This window comes from Brassica rapa, chromosome A08 (assembly GCF_000309985.2).
Source record: "Brassica rapa cultivar Chiifu-401-42 chromosome A08, CAAS_Brap_v3.01, whole genome shotgun sequence".
NCBI classification, from domain to species: Eukaryota; Viridiplantae; Streptophyta; class Magnoliopsida; order Brassicales; family Brassicaceae; genus Brassica; species Brassica rapa.
In genome coordinates, this window is record NC_024802.2 from 9,080,005 (window position 1) to 9,091,775 (window position 11,771).

Below are 11,771 nucleotides of genomic sequence, written 5' to 3' on the forward strand. Positions count from 1 at the left end.
GATATTTTTCCAACCGGTTCACTTTATACAAACATGAATCATCTTTTTTTGGAGGGTTAACCCGATAATGGAAGAACATCAATTTGCATGGATTTTATGGTATATCTGGAAAGGGAGAAATACCAAAGTATTTAGTAATTTGGATGTTAACCCCATGGATACGCTCAAACTAGCTGACACAAAATCAACATTTTGGGCCGAGGCAAAAAATCTGAATGTACAGACGACATCACACCAAGTAGGGATCATGACCCTTCCGACAATTCCAGGAAGATGGTGCTTCATAAACGATTTGTGGAAAGATAAGGATATTCTTTCAGGACAAGGTTGGTATAGCACTTTGGAGGGTTTCGATGGATTGATGGGGGCAAGGAATACTAGAGCGAGTCTTTCACCTCTCCACGCGGAGGTGGAAGCTTTAATATGGGCAATAGAGTGTATGAGGAATTTATGTCAGTTTCAGGTTACATTTGCAACGGATTGTTCTCAGTTGGTGAAGATGGTTTCAGAACCATAGGAATGACCAGCGTTTGCAAATTATTTAGAAGATATCAAGCTCTTACAAGGAATTTTTTTGAAGTCAGAAATTATTCATGTACCTCAGCGGAAAATAAAAGGGCGGATAGTCTAGCTTGCAGTGTCATGCAACTATCGTCTTTCGTCGTTCACATGGATGCAGAGTTACCAGTTTGGTTTACATAGTATATATGAGTCTGTATACGTTGCTGACAAAAGAAAGAGACTGAAACTGATGTTCGACAGCCTTTCTAAAATGGATTGGGCCACAAACCAAAAAACCATTTTCTCTCTAAAAATGTACTCCTATCCATCTCTAAAACCAAGTGATGGAACCTAACTCCGGCTTTGCAGCCACCGATGTCGGAGACTTTCCTTACTATAATCATCTTTTCCTTTTGCTCTCTCCTCCACTGAATTCCCTTTAGTCACTTAGTTGCTAGTTCTGGTTGGATTTATCGATGAAAAATCGGTGCTTCGTTGTCGATATCAACCTGTGCCTCTATCTGGAGCAGCGGCAAGACTCATGTGGTCTGATATAACATGATTTTAATGGTATTTAAGATATCATATATCTCATTCTAATCATTCTGGCTAGGTTGCATTTAGGTCTTTATATTGAATTTTCATACATCATTTGCATATTCTAGGGTTTGGATTGCACACTTGAGAAGTTTGGGGTGAAATCATGAGGATTTGTCTGCAAATTTAATAGTTTTGGGGTCACATCGTAAATTTTCAAAAGATAAAAGGCCATATGTGCAAAAAGTCCAAAATTTACCATTGTTGCTTTGTGGTTCCTCCGCTACGAGATGGCTGCGACGGTGAGAAGCGACAACTCCGGAGCTTCAGGACATGCTGTCACGGCTCGAGCTGAGGTCACGGTGGCGACTCTGAGCACATCTACGACTTGTTGATGACGATGATGGCGTGAATCGTGGAGGAGATGAATGGTGGTAGAGAGCTCGAGATAGAGCAAAGTAAAAACACATATTGAGCAACGAACGCGGACCACTGCTGCGGATTGGAGCTCTCTGCGGAAACAAGGCAGTGAGCTCTAGGAGACACCACGGTTGGACGCCACGGATGGAGGGAGGCCGTGGAATCGAGGCAGAGAGTTGAGTGGTTCGGAGGAGACGCTGCGGCCGTGCAACGCGGCTTGAAGCTGTCCGCGGGTATGGGCGATGACGAAGGACGCGAGCGATAGGCGCGGGTCAAGCCGGGCCGCGGATTTCGATCCGAGATACCGAGTTCTGAAGGAACGGGCCGCAGACCATGGGCGCGGGTTAGAGCCGTCCGCGGTCGATGACAAGATTAGCCTATCCATTTGTCTTTCGGGTCAAACCTGGGTTTGTCGGGTCGATCCGGTTCAAATTTTAAGCTATTATAAATACATTTTAGACCAAAATTTAGGATTTATCTTGCTTTCTCTCAAAATACATTGAGACTTTGGAGAAAGTTTGAATCTTTATTAATCTAATCTTTCTTTTTAGAGTAATTTGAGTTTATTTCATCTTTTTAACATGATTTCTCTTGAATCTATCATGGGTTTAAGGTTAATTATGAAGATTAGTGAGTAGACTCTTTTTTGAATTCATGGGTTAGGATGATTAGGATTATTAAGTTATGATCTAGAATGTTTAGAGTAGATTGATATGTTTCCTTGTTTGATTGAGTAATCTTAATGCTAATCTAGAGTTGACCATTTTAGATTAGAAATCTAGGCATTTTATTGCGCGGAAGGTGTTCGATGAAATGTTTGAGCCAACTCAACATGCTCTTAGCTTACCCTACCAAAGGCATTTGATGTTAGGGGAGCTTAGAAAGTTAAATGATTTGTTCTTAATGATTGCTTCATTGACACAAACGAAAGGCATTTGATGTTTGATCAATGAGAGTAAATGAGCATTTGTCTTGACAAAGAACTTGCTTAGAATTGTTATCTAGACTTAGGGAAATGTGTTGATTGAAACCTTGCCATTTTAGATTAAATCTTAGTCATCTAAAATCAATTTCTATATCCATGATTCCTCTTTTATCCATTTGCTTGAAAGTTGTTAGTTAATTGTGTTAGAATCTTGTTAGTTTAATCAAATCACTTCATTACACTGAATGCACTTATATTAAGTTTGAACATGTATTCTCTTTGCTTTGAAACACTTAGAAATGGATTGACATCTAAAATGCTACATTGATTTGACTTAGGATAGAAACATCCTTATCAAATTTGGCGTTGTTGCCAATTCTAAGTTGATTTTGACATTGAGATTCGGTACTTGCTTGAGACTAAGTCTTATTTTCTTGTATATAATTACTGATTGTCTCTCCTAGCTCTTTTGAATGTCAGGTGCATGAACTTGAGGAGTTTAAGACATTAGAGCTTTCGAAAGGGAGATTGCAAAGAAGAGAAGAGAAGAAGAAAGGAAAGCTCATTTGGACAGAGTTGAGCTTTAGATGGAGGGGAATCAGTGCTAAACTAGAGCTATTGGCACCTTTGATCAGCCCAATATCCATGGGAGTAGGCTGGGTATCAGGGCACCATCTGTGGAGAACAACAACTTTGAGATCAAATCCATCTTGATCAACATGATTGAGAACAACAAGTATCATGGTCTTGCTTTGGAGGATCCACTTGATCACCTGGATCAATTTGACAAGAATTGTGGCTTGTCAAAAATAAATGGTGTCTCTGAAGATGTCTTCAAGCTGAGATTGTTTCCATTCTCTTTGGAAGACAAAGCTCACTCATGGAAGAAGAACCTTCCAAGTGACTCTATCACTATTTGGAATGAATGCAAGAAAGCATTCTTCAACGAGTTCTTCTCTACCTCAAGGACTGCCAAGCTTAGGAATGAGATCTCTGGATTTCAACAGAGGAATCTTGAAAGTTATAGTGAAGCATGAGAAAGGTTCAGAAGCTACTGGTCTCAATGCCCACATCATGGTTTCACCAAGAAGAGTCTGCTCAGTACCTTCTATAGAGGAGTTTTACCTAAGTTCATAAACCAGCTGGATACTGCTAGCAATGGTTTCTTCTTGGGAAGGAATGAAGTAGATGCTGAGGAGCTTGTAGAGAATATGGCTCAGAGTGAGTCAGTCTACAGTGATAACCATGACATGAGCAATAGAAACAGTGGAGGAGATGATCAGAATACAAGGAAAGAGTTGAAAGCTCTACAAGATAAGATGGATTTGCTTCTTTCAGACAGATTCAAACCAGAGAAAGTAAACTTTGTTGGTGAACATAAGCAAGAAAATATAGTTGTGGTTAATGAATTTGATGGTCTAGAAGGTCAAGAAGAGCTATGTTTCGTTAATGCGAATGGGACATGGTACAAAAAGGAGCCTCACTTTCAATACCAAAACAACTACCAGCAAAAGCCCTTCTACAACAACCAATAAGGAAGTTACCAAGCTAGCCAAAACTACTCTCAAGGTTTTTCCTCTAAAGGAAATCAGTCTACACAAGGCCAAGCCGGATCTTATACTTCTGCGCCATAAGAAAGTAGCACTGATGCAATGTTGAAACAAATCTTGGAGTCTCAAACTAGAAGTGAGAAGCACATTGGATATGAGTTGAAGAACCTTCACACCAAAGTTGATGGAAGCTACAATGATCTCAACAACAAATTCTCAAACCTTGCCTCTCACTTCAAGGCTTTGGAGAATCAGTTTGCATCTATGCCTTCAACCTCTAAGAGCCCAATGGGATCTCTACCAGAGAAATCAGAGCATAATCCCAAAGAGTATTGCAATGTTATCCTCTCTACTACTTCTTCTAAGATTGAGTTGAGTGATCATGAGAAAGATGTGGATCAGATTGAAAGCCTCTAGTATGGAACATAATTTGTTTCCCAGGCTGCAGCATAGCTTGTGGATAAAACTGAACACAAGGCTATTTAAGAGGGTTAAGGCACAAGCTGAACTGAAGGTTGCAGCAAAGATTCTGAAAAGAGATGAGCACAAGGCTGAGAAACAAGTTGAAAGAGAGGCTGCATAGAGGCTAAAAGAAGTTAAGTTGGAAGCTAGAGACTTAAACTTCACCATTCTTTGAAGCCAACATAAATTTTCTTGAGTGAGGCCTTTTATTGATAGCATGTCATGTGCAAATCTTGAGAGTATTAGGAGCGACTATGGGCTGTTCTCATCTTTGGCTAGCATTAGGACCTCATTTGAGCTAGCCTCTAGGATGGTTGTTGGGTTTGAGAGTTTAAATTCTTTTGACCTTGGAAATGGGAGAGATTGAGTGAAAGAAAATGAACCAAAAAGATTGCTTAAAGTAAAGAAATCCCTAGGGACAAAGAAAGTTAGAAAAGAAAAAACTCTAAATTATCAATAGAGCCCCTTTCAAAAACAAAAGAAGGAAAAAAAAAGAAACAATAAATGAGTGGGGAAAAGAAAAACAAAGAGTTGAGCTAAGTAAAAATCAAAAAGATTGTCCCTAGTTGGTTGAATCCAAATAGAGAAAAGAGAGTGTTCATTGGGTGAGAGATGAAAATGAGTGTGGTTTTGGGTTTTGGGATGATGAAAAGAATGGTAGAACTTGAAATCATTTAGAAAAGGGGTAGAATGATGAGAACAAATCATGTTATTGCTCCTATTCTTGAGTGTGAGTCACTATAAACAAATGCATTTGAAACCTATTTTTCTTCACATTAGATCATCTTCTCTCACCAAGCCAAATAATTGAGATCAAATATCCATTTGCAAGAATTCACCTTGTGTGTGTGTTTGAATAAATGTAAGGGTTGGCTAAGGAACTTGTTGGTTGAATGGCTATTCAACTTGTGTAAAGATAACAGAGTATTGATAGGCCTTGAGAAGCTAGAGTGTACTAAGAAAGTTGTTCATGCTATTTGCACTACAAGAAAACACAAGTTTTACGAGGGCAGTTTTCCTCGCTAATTCGTCGTAAAAGCAGTGTTACGACGAATTAGCGAGGAAACCCGATTCGTCGTTATATGTTTGTCGTAACGCATATATCCTCGCTAATTCGTCGTAAGTTAGCGAGGAAATAATTTCGTCGTAAAAGCGAAGGAGGATATTTCGTCGTAAAGACCACGTAAAGATTCCTCGTAAGGACGTCGCTAATTTTCCTCGTAAAGACCACGTAAAGATTCCTCGTAAGAACGTCGCTAACATTCCTTGTAATTACCACGAAAATCTTTCCTCGTAAAACCCACGTAAATAAATACTCGTAAAATTAACGTAAATACCTTGAAAGCTTTCCACGTAAAGAAAACGTAAAAACCTTGATAGATTTCCAAACGTTTCCTCGTAAAAACCACGTTAAGCTTCCACGTAAAGAAGCCGCAAAATTAGCTACGAATTTACTTCGTTTCATTATTTTATAGAAATATAAAAAATTATAATTATAAACCGATGGTGCACTAGAAGAAGGAGATCCAATGACTCTCTGAGTGTACTGAGTCTCGGGGACAGTCTCCTGACCCGAAGAACCGGGAGCTGAAGAAGACGACGGGTCTAAACGACTACCCGGCTCTCCGAACATCTCTCTGTAATGGGCAGTAAGTCTACCTTTTCGAACCTGAGAAAAAAATTTAATTTTTTAAATTTTCGTAAACATATACTTCCCAACATTATCCACCTAATCAACACTAAATAACATAAGATCCGTAAACCTATCTAAATTCCCTATACTAACCACCTAATCTATCCTAAACTAATCAAACTAGAAAGGAATTAGAGAGACTTACCATTGCTACGAATTAGGGAGGAAGTGGAGAGGAAGTGGAGAGGAAAGACGGAGCGAGCTCGCTCGGGATATATATAAGATTACTTGTCCTCGTAATTTCCTCGTAAACTTACGAGGAATTACAGAGGCCCGCGTTTTCAGTTACGACGAAATAGCGACGAAATACAAAGGCCCGCGTTTTCGTTAACGACGTTTTTACGACGAAAAGCGTTACGTGAAATTAACGAGTAAACCAGTTACGAGGAATTAGCGAGCCTTTATTTTCTATAAATACCCACAACTTTCCTTCTCAAACCACACACACAAGTCCCACACACACAAGTCACACTCCTCACCAAAATATTTTTCAAATTAGAAATATTTGAAAAAAAAAAGAAGAAAAGAAGATATTAGAATTTATGTGGGTGAGACTTAAGTCTCGCCACATATAATTCTAGTATCTTTCTTTTTTTCTTTTTTTTCTAGTTTTTATACTATGAGGAAGTAGCAAGTCCCGCTTTCGCCAATTTAGAAAATTTGGAAAAAAAAGAAGAGAAAAAGATATTTGGAACTCATGTGGTCGAGACTTACGTAAGTCTCGCCAAATGTGATTCAAGCATCTTTCTTCTCTTCTTTTTTTTAGTATTTTTAATATTTTCGTCGTAATATCGTCGTTAGTTTACGACTCTTTTACGACGATTCTTGCTTACGTGGAATTAGCGTGCCCCGCTTTTTTAATTTCGTCGTAAAATCCTCGTGCCCTTACGAGGTGTTTACGACGAAATCATCCTACGTGGAATTAAAGAGTGCCTCCTTCGTCATTTACTTTACGTGGTATTTACGTCAATTTACCTTACGAGGTCTTTACGACGATTCTGTCCTACGTGGAATAAACGACGATTTCGTCGTACATTCGACGTCAAATTACGAGGAATTAACGAGCAGTACGTTTAAATCCCTAAAATCCGAAACCCCAAACCCCAAAACCCCATATTCCTTATCTTCTACTTCATATATTCCAAACCCCATGTTTATTTCCATTCCAAACCACAATTCCCACATTTACTTATTTATAAAACAAACTCCCACAAAATCAAATACATCAATCGGATACATCGACATTCTCGTCATCACTAGAAATATCATCATTTTCATTAAACTCGTCTTCTACAGCTTCGTCTGTGGCATCATCGGTAAGATCTTCGTATTCGTGATTATGCGGATCAATGAGAAGGATGTCATCAACTTCTTGTTCAGGTTCCTCGACTTCATTTATCTGTTCTTCTTGCAATGGTGGTTCTTCTCCACTGATGATTCGTCCTCGAGGTGTAACTTTGATCACTGCTAACCAATTTATACCCGAATCTCTCATCCGAGGGTATGGAAGGAAGCTAACTTGGTCTGCTTGTGAAGCTAAGATGAAAGGCTCGAATTTGTTGTACCGACGTCCACCGTTGACATCAACTACACCAAATTTGTTAGACCGAACACCTCTGTTGACGACGGGGTCGAACCATTCACATTTGAAGATGACGCATTTCAGCTTCAGTATCCCTGGAAATTCGACTTCAATAATCTCCGTCAAGATCCCGTAGAAATCTGTTTCCCCTTTCACACATATTCCATAGTTACTGGTCGCCCGCTGTCTACCATACTCATATGTGTGAAAAGTGTAGCCTCGTGTGAAATACATCTGTGATGTGGTGACCTTTACAAGTGGAGATTGAATTACTTCGTGTAACCACTTAGGATAATCTGCATCGTCGTCATAATCAACCTGCAAAAATAAAGAGAACATTAAAATACAAATCATGTATGAAAAAATAGTTTGAGTTATAATACCTGATTCCGCAACCACTTAATGAAGTGCTGATCTTTCCTTTTGTCTACGTCACTTGTGGATATACCAGGAAATGTTTCTTCGACTTGAGAAACAAATAGGCTGTAAAATTAATCACATTTCATAGGAATGAATCTCTTGCAATTATATAATTAATTATATGTGTTTTGAAGTGTCCATATATGTTACCTTTCAAAATAACGCATCAATGGATCCTCGCAATTGAGTAGAATATAGGTGTGTGCACTATGAGCGTCTTGTTCACTCGACCACCAAACCTCTTTAGACTTCCCACCGAGTCGTCCAATCTGGCTAAAGATGTCTGGAACACCAGCAACTGCATATGTTGGCGCAACTCCACCATCATCATATCTTCTTGGAGCTCTTCTACGGGTACGTACTTTTGACGCAAAGTAGTACGATGTGAAGTGAGAAACTTCTTCCGTCAAACTTCCAGCAATTATAGAACCTTCAACTTTGGCGAGGTTCTTTGCTTTTCCCTTCAAATATTTCATGGCTCGCTCATACTGATACATCCATCCGTAATGTACAGGTCCACGAAGCAATGCTTCATATGGGAGGTGGACAGCTAGATGCTCCATGACGTCAAAAAATCCAGGAGGAAATATCTTCTCCAAGTTGCACAATAAGATGGGAATGTTCTCCTGAAGCTGTTCTACAACTTCTTCTTTAAGAGTGCGTGTGCTCAGATCCCTGAAAAATGCTCCAATGCCTTTTATATTCCAAAAACAATTAAACACATTGTTAGTCGTATATTATTTTGCAAACTAGACCGTTATAAAATTATTGTGATATAAAACACTACGAACCTGCAAGTGCTTCATGTACGTTTGTTGGAAGTAGCTCCGCAAATGCAAAGGGCAGTAGTCGTTGCATAAAGACATGACAATCATGACTCTTCATCCCAGAGAACTTTTGACCCTTTTCAACACATCTAGAGAGATTTGAAACATACCCATCGGGAACTTCACTTCTGATGCCACCCAGTTGAACAACACCGACTTTTTTTCTGAAGACAGTCTGAATATCGGAACGGGAACTTGTCCATTGCTTTTAATATGTAACTCGCTTCTTGAGCAAATATCCGGCAAGTCCAACCTCGATTTTATGTTGTCTTTTGTCTTCCCTGGGACATTCAATATTGTATTCATGATGTTCTCAAAGAAATTCTTCTCTATATGCATCACATCGAGGTTGTGGCGCAGAAGAAGATCCTTCCAATATGGCAACTCCCAAAATATACTCTTCTTGTGCCAGTTGTGATGAACACCGTAAGAATCAGGCATATTACGAGGGACATGCCAATTACCACCCCAACGAACTGTTTCGTTAGCTCCGTAGTAGTCGATTTGTGCTTCAATTTGTTCTCCAGTTAGATATGGTGGAGAAGTGTCTCTCACAACCCTTTTGTGCCTAAACAAATTCTTGTTTCTTCGGTAAGGATGGCCAATGGGAAGAAATCGACGATGACAATCAAACCAACTTGTCTTCCTACCATTCTTCAGTTGAAACGCATCTGTCGTTCCATTACAATATGGACAAGCTAATCTCCCATGTGTAGTCCATCCAGACAACATCCCATATGCAGGAAAGTCACTTATGGTCCACAAAAGCATAGCTCGCATCGTAAAATTCGTCTTCGTTGAACAGTCATACGTCCTCACCCCTGTTGACCACAAATCCTTCAACTCTTTTATCAGTGGTTGTAGGAAAACATCCAGGGACCTTTTTGGATGGTTCGGACCAGGTATCAATATCGTCAAGAATAGCAACTCCCGTTGCATGCACATCTCCGGTGGCAGGTTGTATGGCGTAAGAAAGACTGGCCACAATGAATATTGTCTCCCTGACATTCCGAACGGACTAAATCCATCTGTGCATAATCCGAGATACACATTCCGGCTATTGCTAGCAAAATCCGGATGTACTTTGTTGAAATGTTTCCAGGCTCTTGCATCTGATGGATGAGTCATCTCACCATCCGTCTGAGTATGCTCGGCATGCCATCTCATCTTTGCAGCAGTCTGCTCTGATTGATACAATCTTTTCAATCTGTCTGTAATTGGTAGGTACCACATCCTTTGGTACGGTACCCTATTACGTCCCCGTCCTTGCGGCTTGAATCGTGGCTTCTTGCAGAATCGACATACTTCTAGCTTCTCATCATCTCCCCAATAGATCATGCAGTTGTCGATGCAGACATCTATCATCTCCGAAGGCAACCCAAGACTATAAACTAATTTCTGAATCTCATAATAAGAATCAGCAGACACATTGTCTTCCGGCAAATACTCTTTAAACAAGTCCGCCCATTCGTTCATGCAACTTTCAGGTAGATTGTGATCAGTTTTAATATTCATCATTCTAGCAGCCAACGACAATTTAGAGAGACCTTCTCTACAACCACTGTAAAGTGGTTGATTCGCCGCGTTTAACATTCCGTAAAACTTTTTTGCATCTATATTAGGTTCTTCATCTTCATCATGAGCTACGAATGCATCAGCTACCATATCATGAACCCTATCATAATCTACCATCTCCTCCTGATGGTAACTATGTTCATTATGCAAATGATGATTAACCGGTTCTTCCTGAAAATTGCTATTACTACTACTAGCTTCATTCTGATCATAATTATAACCTTCCCCATGTTGAAACCAGATATAGTAATTTGGCGTGAAACCTCTATTTATTAAATGCTTCCAAACATTTTCACGGTTTGCCAATTTCGAATTGTTGCATTTCCGACAAGGACAGAACATCTTACCACTTTCTTGGGCGAGCGGTGTTGAATCTGCTTGGTGCATAAATGTCTCCAGCCCCGCAAGGTATTCTTTCGTCACTCTCCCGTTAGCATCTCTATGCATATACATCCAATTCCGCAACTCGTAAATAGTCCCAGAGCCAGCCATTTTTTTTTCTTTCACGTTTTTTGTTGTTGGTGTGTTTAAAATGATGTTCCAACATCCATATTTATAGAAAATTTCGAATCTGGTAGTTGTAATTTTACTATGAAATTACGACGAAAATTAATTGTATGGCCAAAAAAAAAACGTGAGCCACCTACCAAGTTGGTGGATTCAAAATTTCCTCGTTAAGTACACGTAAAATATTTCGTCGTAAAGCACTCGCGAAATTTACGTGGCTTTTACGAGGAAAAACTATTTCCTCGTAAAAGCCACGTCAATTTACATCGTCTTTACGACGAATATTTTTTGTCGTTACCTTACGACGAAATAACGATGCTTTTCTTTCTCAACGTACTTTCCTCGCAAAATCAACGTTTTTTTACGAGGATTATTTTTCCTCGTTAAACTTCCTCGGTAAAGATACGTTTTCTTGTAGTGTTGCTATGTTTTCTTTGGGATGTTAGGTTGAAGGCTAGAAAGTATTCTTTTGGTTATGAGCTCTCATTGATTGTTTTTAAAAGTTTACTTGTGGACAAGTAAAGAGCAAGTTTGGGGGAGTTGATATATCATGATTTTAATGGTATTTAGGATATCATTTATCTCATTCTAATCATTCTAGGTTGCATTTAGGTCTTTATATTGCATTTTCATACATCATTTGCATATTCTAGGGTTTGGATTGCACACTTGAGAAGTTTGGGGTGAAATCATGAGGACTTGTCTGCAAATTTAATTGTTTTGGGCTCACATCATAAATATCCAAAAGATAAAGGGCCATATGTGCAAAAAG

The 11,771-nt window shown here is 39.3% G+C and overlaps 1 non-coding gene across 1 annotated transcript; it reads right to left on the bottom strand.

The window, feature by feature from the left end:
• Positions 1-3,357: 3,357 nt before the first annotated feature.
• Positions 3,358-3,464, bottom strand: LOC117127632. Its single transcript, XR_004450652.1, has one exon. It is a non-coding gene; the product is annotated as a small nucleolar RNA R71 (small nucleolar RNA).
• Positions 3,465-11,771: the final 8,307 nt, after the last annotated feature.